Here is a 7,684-nt window from a genome sequence, read left to right on the forward strand (position 1 = left end):
GGGCGAGTTGAGGCCGGCCTGGGCCTGAGGCCCGAGGCCCGAGGCCCCTGAGGGCCTGGCGGCGTCAGTGAGGAAAAGCTTGAGGAGCCGCTGAGGCAGCGGGTCGCACCCGCGTTTTTCTGTTTGCTGGATTGTGCGCTAGCACATCTGTAACTGTCACAGTTACTTCGAGTTTTTGGAAGCAGAGGCCTTCAGACGCCGCCTCTTAGGTGACAATGGAAAGTGGTACAAAACCCTTAAACTATGAAGTGCTGTGGGTTAATGCCCGTATCTCCGAAGCAAATTGCAGTCGAATGGCACCTGTGCACAGAGAACTAAGTGACAGGATAGCAGAAGAGCATGTGGCATCAAATCGATAAAAGAATGATTATGTAATAGAAACAGTATCACATGTACTCCTCAAAAGCAGTATTACAGAAAATAAGAAGCATTGAAAGAAGAGTAGAGAGAATGGTCATACCAATAAAATCAGCTTAAGCAGAAATGGAAAAGTGAAAATTTTTGCCGTACGTAGAAGATAAACAGGAGATTATCAGATAAAAGCATGCATGGTGATGAATGATGCAGAGAAGCAAACTGGAATTTCTATTACATTAAAATAGGAACAAAATCTCTTGTAAATTAAAAGGAAAATACAAGACTGAGGAAATACTTTTTTTTCAGACAATATGTGAACAGGTCGTGGGACTCAGTGCCTCAGGAGCTTATTATGACTGAAACACTGCCATTTTAGACTTTCATTTGTATCTAGTTACTGAAGTATTACAAGTATTTTAGAAAGTATTGGACTACTTAAGAACCTTTAAAAACCATTTATTAGGACTGTGAATAAAGGTTCCAAGAAGAACATTATGGTTAGTTTTTGAAAGCTCCTTTAAGGATTGAGGATGTATTATTAGAAGATGGTCTGCATTTTCTGCTCATAGACAACTACATGGAAGCAGGTGAAAAGGTAATATGTTATATAGATATAAGTTATGTAGATAGAACCTCACACCAATATAGTCACCCCTTCCATGAAACTTTGGCAGACTTGGAAGTCTTAGGGTTTTATACCATGTTGTGTAAAATGAATCAAAAGAGAAAGTGTGTTACCATTATAACTGCTGTTCTGCTCTTTAAGAAGGGCAATCTTTTTGGGGAAAACAAACAAACAAACAAAACCACAAACCAACAACAACCAAAAACAACACCCCCCACACATGCACACAAAAGAGAGGCCCGATCAGTGTTCCTGTAACTGTCTCTTCCATCCCTTTTCAGATCTTTACTAGGCCGAGGAAATCACAAGAGTTACGATTCCCGACAGATTCTTTAAAAGCTGAAGGCTTAAAATGTAGTTTATGTTGTGGTTCAGACATTTCTTTTTTCTGTTACTAATGCAAAACTTGGTGGGGCAGTTTACTGCTGCACCCACAGTGAAATTGTTCGGAAAAAAAAGTAAAGACATACATGTGTCTGTCTGCATATGTGTGTTTAACTATATATGTCTCATACAAAAGAAAACTTGCACCCTGCTTCAAACAGGCTGTCATGTTCTTTCCTGGTTTAACCTGGCAAAAACTAACTGCTACAATCTTGAGACTGTATTTTGAGACTCTTGCATATTTTAATGATCCAGAAGTAATTAAAATAATTATGTGGTAAAAAGTTCTTTTTTTTAATTATTTCATTAATGAGGTAAAGTATTAGTTCAGTCAACTGAAATGCATTGTATATTTTCCTGATTTGTACTGTGGTTTTAAGAGCAATCCTTTTATTCCTCTGTGTTCATTGGAATTCTGACAGAATTCCATGAGAAATACTAAATATATTTCAATCCTCACTCTGCAGTCATGTGTCTTTAAGCACTTCCGATAAAGAGAAAGAAACAAAAATATTTACAGAAAGTGTTCCCTTGTGTTAATGTGTACAGTAAGGAAAACCAACATAGTTAGGTCTTTCTAATTTGCCTCTAATCACTGACTTAAATGAGCTATGTCATTTCAAACCATGTGAGGATTTGGCCCTTCTCTGTTGAAATACAAAGTGAAACAGACTTTCATTGTTAGTCTTAATTACATTTCAAGTCATAGTATTGACTTTTTAAATATATACATGTATTGAAATTTTATAAATAAATATAGTTACAGAAGAAGAAAAAAGGAGAAAATAGGAGAAATATTTACATTAGAAAGTATAGTGAATTAATTGGATATACAGAGGCAGTATCATAGTTGGTACTTATGACAGATGGCATTTTTTATTTTTATATAAAAAAGATATATTCTTAATCATATATGTCATAGAAAAGAGACCATATGTTGTTAAACACTTCCAAATTGTCATTTAATCAGAAGGGCACTCTCTTGCATGCTCCTGAATCCCTTATTGTTTTGGTCTAACCAGTGCTAATCCATAGAATATTTCTATTTATTGCTTTACTATAATGCAGTGCTGAGTGAAAATGTTCAAGATATGTTCCCTTTTTTATTGCTTGGGTGGCTGTCATAAGTGGTAAAAACTTCTTTCAAATGGACCCTTACATTCTTCTGGTTTTCCTCATAGTAACCTATCCTTGCTCGTAGTAAAGCGATCAGTAGGGATCAGACTTGCAAAGAGATCACACCTTTTTTTCCTGACTCCTCACTTCTCTGGTGTGTGATTTTCCCCCAAGTCTGTTTGTGATTGGGCTAAAGCAGCAATTTTCCTGCAGGTCTGTAATTAATGAGTTTAATTTTACAGAGCTGAGTGACAAAATTGAAGAGTTGTATGTAGAATATGAGGAATATACAGAGCGACTGGCCACTGTTTACTTGCAAATCATATATATAAACAAACAGAACGTTGTTAGTGCTGGGATAGGAGGAAGTCTCCAGGACTTTGTCATAGTATTAAAAAACCAGAACAAAACTAAAACTCAGCAGAAGATACAATTTTAGAAAGTCTAGGATAAAAATGCACTCCATTTGCATTGTGGATTGGACAAAACATTAGAGTTGTGGACAGTTACATTTTCTATGTTTAAGCATGTGGAGGAGAGCATAGGGACTGAACATACATTGGGGAGTAAAAGAGCTGACATCATCCTTGTGAGGGGATAAAAGAATCAGAAGCAGTACACTTGCTTTTTTTTTTGGTTTTTTTTGTTTTTTCTTCTTAGAACTATGTTTGCTAGTCAAACACTAAAAAAGTAGAGGAACAGTAGTTTCTTAAACTGAAGCCTTTTACCCTGAGAATGGACTGGAGCTCTGCCTTGAGAAACCTATATATGGGAAAATGGTTTCCTCTGTCATACTTGGCAAGCACTCAAAACAGTTACAAGTGCTTACAGTGACCCCTGTGACATCCCCAACAGCTTGTAAAATGCCTGATAACTTTTTGCTGTGTACAGACTAATAACAGGTCTTGTCACAGACAATGAATAAAATTTTACAAGATTAGTTAAAGATAGTATATGAGTGAGATGACTTTTTTTAGTCTTCTCAGCAATTCTGCAGTCAGCTGCAGAAGGCTGTTAGAGGTTTGAAAGAGGCTTCATTAATCATGAAACATATGATTATTGAAAACGTGCAAACAAATCTATCTCTTCTAGAACACAGACCTGCCCATTAAAGTATGACAAGTATAAACCCAGATTAATTTGGGTGAGAAGAATGGTAACAATGTATTTGGATATAATCCATCCCCATTTTGAAAGAAGAGAGTATTAAGAAAGCAAACATTCCCTACAGTGAGTCATAATACCACCCCTCCCAAATGGAGCCAAAAGATCTCGTTTATATTGGAAGTTTCAGTATTTGCCAGCCAATACAAGTTTCATATACAGTCCTAAAGGAAACTGGACTTTTGTCTTTTTATATCTATTTAAAGTGATAGCTGAGTTGTGAGAACTATCTACAAACCATCTGGAGAAGATAAGGCCAAGAAAAAATAAGTCTTGCTGGAAATGCCTGTGTTGGGGGTGTCAATGGAAAATTTTTATGAGGAAACAGAGAAGTGGGTTTGTGTCCCTGGCAATTGCAAAGGTGCTACTCCGTGAGAGACAGATTATTTAAATAACTGTGTAGAAGACTGTAAGTTGAAGACTGTAAATTAAGAGAAAGGTGGTATGTAAGGTGGACATACTGTAGGTTTTTTTTCTGGATTACTGTGGGATGGAACGATGTTCCACCTAATTCTAATTTTTTTCTTTATTCAGTGGGAGTTTTTCCTCTGGTGCCACAATAAAAATAAATTTCACGCTTCCTTTAGTACTTAAGATATTTCTGTTGTTGGAATCAAACATTCCTTTAAAAAAGTGCTGTGTAACTGGTAAATTGTTTTTACCAATGTCAGGTAGTGAGAGCCAAGAAATAAAGACAATTTCAATCACTTCTGTGGCTATGTCTGCGTTAGGATGTAGTACAGACTAGTAGGAACAAATCTGTACGGCTAAACAGGGTAACGATGTTTTATTTCTTTCAGTATTTTTTACTTTGGATAGCTCTAATTGAGACCCATAGAGTGAATGCAGTGCCCATTTGCAACGAAAGTGTATTAAGCATATTTCTGGTGTGCAGTTTTTCATACAAAAAAAATCCATTTCCAGCACTCCCAGACAGCTTCACGGGGCAAAGCAAAGCATCAAAGTGTGTCGGAATGAAGAGTTTTGCTTTCAAGGCACACCCTGGATCCAGACTTAAACCTTCACATAGATGCATGGTATGTTTTTTGGTTGGTTTTTTTTTTTTTTTTTTTTGTGGCAAGAATTAACCCACAGTATGGAAGGAAAACATGGCAGAAAGCTGGAGAAGAGTGAAATAAAACTGAAGAAGGTGAAGTCCTCCACATTGCTACACATGGGATGCCCAAGGCACTGGGTATATACAATATGTTCTATGGAGAGCCCGAGGGACCTGTAAACTGCTAGATAAAACCCATTCAGTGAATATTTTGATCCTCACAAGAGTGTCACTTGGGAAAGGCACATTTTTTTACAAGAAACCAGCTGCCAGATGAGACCATTGACCATTGTTAAGATCTTTAAAATAAAGCCAAGTAATGTGAATTGGAGCAGTTAACAGATGGATGAATTACTTGTGATATAAGTGATAACCAAGTCAAAGCAAGGTGAGAAAAGGACTTGACATTGCAAAGAACAGCGGATATTTGCAGGGCTAGTAAAGACTGCTTCCCAAATAAAAGTGTTAGCTAGTGGTGAAAGAACTGGAGTGTATCTAATTAAAAATGCATACCAAAGCATGAAGAGAGAATACAAGGGTAAACAAGTGGCAGAGACCAGACTTGTTTTCAATAGATGTAAAATCAATCACAACATGGTGAAAAGGTCCTGCACAAGAGGTTCAGTGTCCTGTATACAATGAAAACAGCCATTTTGCAGAAAATAGATTGCTTTCAACTTAACTTGTAAAGATATGCTAAAGAAAAGCTATCCACGACTATCCTGCTGGAGGACATAATGATGGTGACAACAGTGAAAGTAATTATAATGTCTTATTAAAGGATGGTAGGGATGATACTATTCTATGAAAACAGATTTTCCACTCAGCCAGAAGTTTTTCTTTTGAAATTGCCCCACAAACAGGGATGCAATTTGTGCATTTCTCTAAGGATACAAAAGTAAAGAAGAATTGCTACATAGCCTCATTCCACAGTGCTTCCATAAGATACACCAAGATACATCCCGTGGCATTTTTTCCTTTCACTGTCCTGACTCTTTCTTCCAGCTCCTCCTTAGTAGAATTCTCTGCTATGCTTATAAACATTAAAGCATGATGGAGCCTTATTGTGTTTGGAAATTTTCTGAGATAATACAAATTGTAAACAGCTAGCTAGATAAGCTTAGATATTTCTCCTTCTTGGTTGATTTAGAAAATACCTATTTTATTGATTGAACATATGCATCAGACTTCAGTTGGTTCAGCTCTTTGTAACATAAGACACTATTAGAAGGAAAAGGAAAATAAAATACATCATAATTTTTTCTTGACTATGCATTATTCGTACAGTTGTGATCATGTTTTTTTCTCTGCACTGATCAGAATAAAAATATTAGAAGTAGTAGAAAAGGTTTGTTTTATACTTGTAGCATCTGAATTGTCAGAAATATGATTTTTCAGGATTTTATTCTACTGAATAGGCAAGCTCCTTACAAACATTGATAAAATTGTAATTTGGATAGGCAGAGTACTTGCAATTGGCAATGAACTATTACAGGTAAGCCAAGATCCTTATTTTAGTTATATTGGCTGTGTGCCATAAAATCATAGAATACCATAAATAAATACAGTAGCAATTTATCTCATCTCACTAGCTATCTTGATTCAGTTGATTTAAGGTTATAAACTGACTTTAATGATATGTTGTAACAGTTGGTATTTGGAGACCTAAATATTTGGAACCATGTGGTAGCAGCTTGAATCTCCATTGCAGAAATGATCTGAAGAAGCTCTTAATACGGCCCAGATTTTTAATTTCAGTGATTTTTTAAAAAATCGTATGCTTCCAGATTTTTTCCTTCATTTAGGGAGTTCTGGTTCTTTCCGCTTGAGCAACTAAGCACTTCCCCTCCCCCCCCCACCCCCAGTCTTATTCCAGGTCCTGAGTTCAGTCCAAGCACCAACTGAACCCACGAGTTTTCATTGCAAAGGTAGATGTGGGAAATACGATCCATTTCAGATATTTTTTGCTAAGATAATAAAACAGTAAGAGATCTCTATCTCTTGCAGAGAAGGTAGATGTAAATATTACACTTGCACATACTATTTTTTATTAAAATATTTGCATATTTGTTGAGTTCCTGGTAACTAATGAAGCAGCACTCAGTATCAGTTAAGGCATCATTAACCTGTTCTGTGAAAAGTTCATGTTAATTTTAAATTAAATTTAACTAAACCTAATTTAGTTTATTTTAAACCATATTTTATGATTGTATTTCAGATTTGGTTATTCTGCTAAAAAAATAGGACTTGCTTGTTTATTCTTGCTTTTAAAGTGTTGTCACAGCACTGTCTAAATGACTACATTTTGTTTGACTGATAAAAATGTATCTAAATCCAGATAAGCAGAATATCACACAGATAAGCAAAATGTTTGAGGCAAAAGTAAATACAAAAGCTTGTTGTAATTAAACAAAGATATTGAAATTAGAAGATGAAAAATTGTTATTCATTAAGTTTTTCAAACTATTGTATTGCTGGTATCTGAGTTGCTGGGTTGTTAAACATAATACAATACACAATCTGTAATTGTGCCTTGGAGCCTTTTGAAGATCATGGATTTTAGTTAATATAGCAGAGAAACTTTTCCATAGTCTGCAGTTCACAAAGCTGACTCTAGTGCTTTAAAAATGCTTTAGAGTTTTTGAGTAGTTTTGAGCACTGTTTAAAATATCTGAAATACAGTATGATGATTCATATGGCATTTGTGCAATAGAGAATTTTGGGTGTAATAAATGCAATTGTTGGTCTCAATAATCTTTTCCTTACAGTAATTACACTCTGTAGAAACTACTTCAGGGTATCAGGGCCTTATAATAGTATGTTTGTGTATTTTGGGAGCTTGGAGATTTTGACTAGTGCTTGTAGATTTAGAACTCCCACTGTGTTGTCCTTTCTGTAGTACCCTGTTCAGCACCTGTCCAACAAGCTAACATAACTATTTGCTTCTTTCAGTTTAGTTTTATGCTCTGTATTGTGAAGAA

General features: G+C 35.8%; 1 long non-coding RNA gene across 1 annotated transcript; it reads left to right on the forward strand.

The window, feature by feature from the left end:
* The first annotated feature begins 35 nt into the window (after positions 1 to 35).
* LOC136010010 (uncharacterized) lies at positions 36 to 5,965 on the forward strand. Its single transcript, XR_010610728.1, has 2 exons — positions 36 to 952; positions 4,447 to 5,965. It is a non-coding gene; the product is annotated as an uncharacterized LOC136010010 (long non-coding RNA).
* Positions 5,966 to 7,684: the final 1,719 nt, after the last annotated feature.

Source organism: Lathamus discolor, chromosome 3 (assembly GCF_037157495.1).
Source record: "Lathamus discolor isolate bLatDis1 chromosome 3, bLatDis1.hap1, whole genome shotgun sequence".
NCBI lineage: Eukaryota > Metazoa > Chordata > Aves > Psittaciformes > Psittacidae > Lathamus > Lathamus discolor.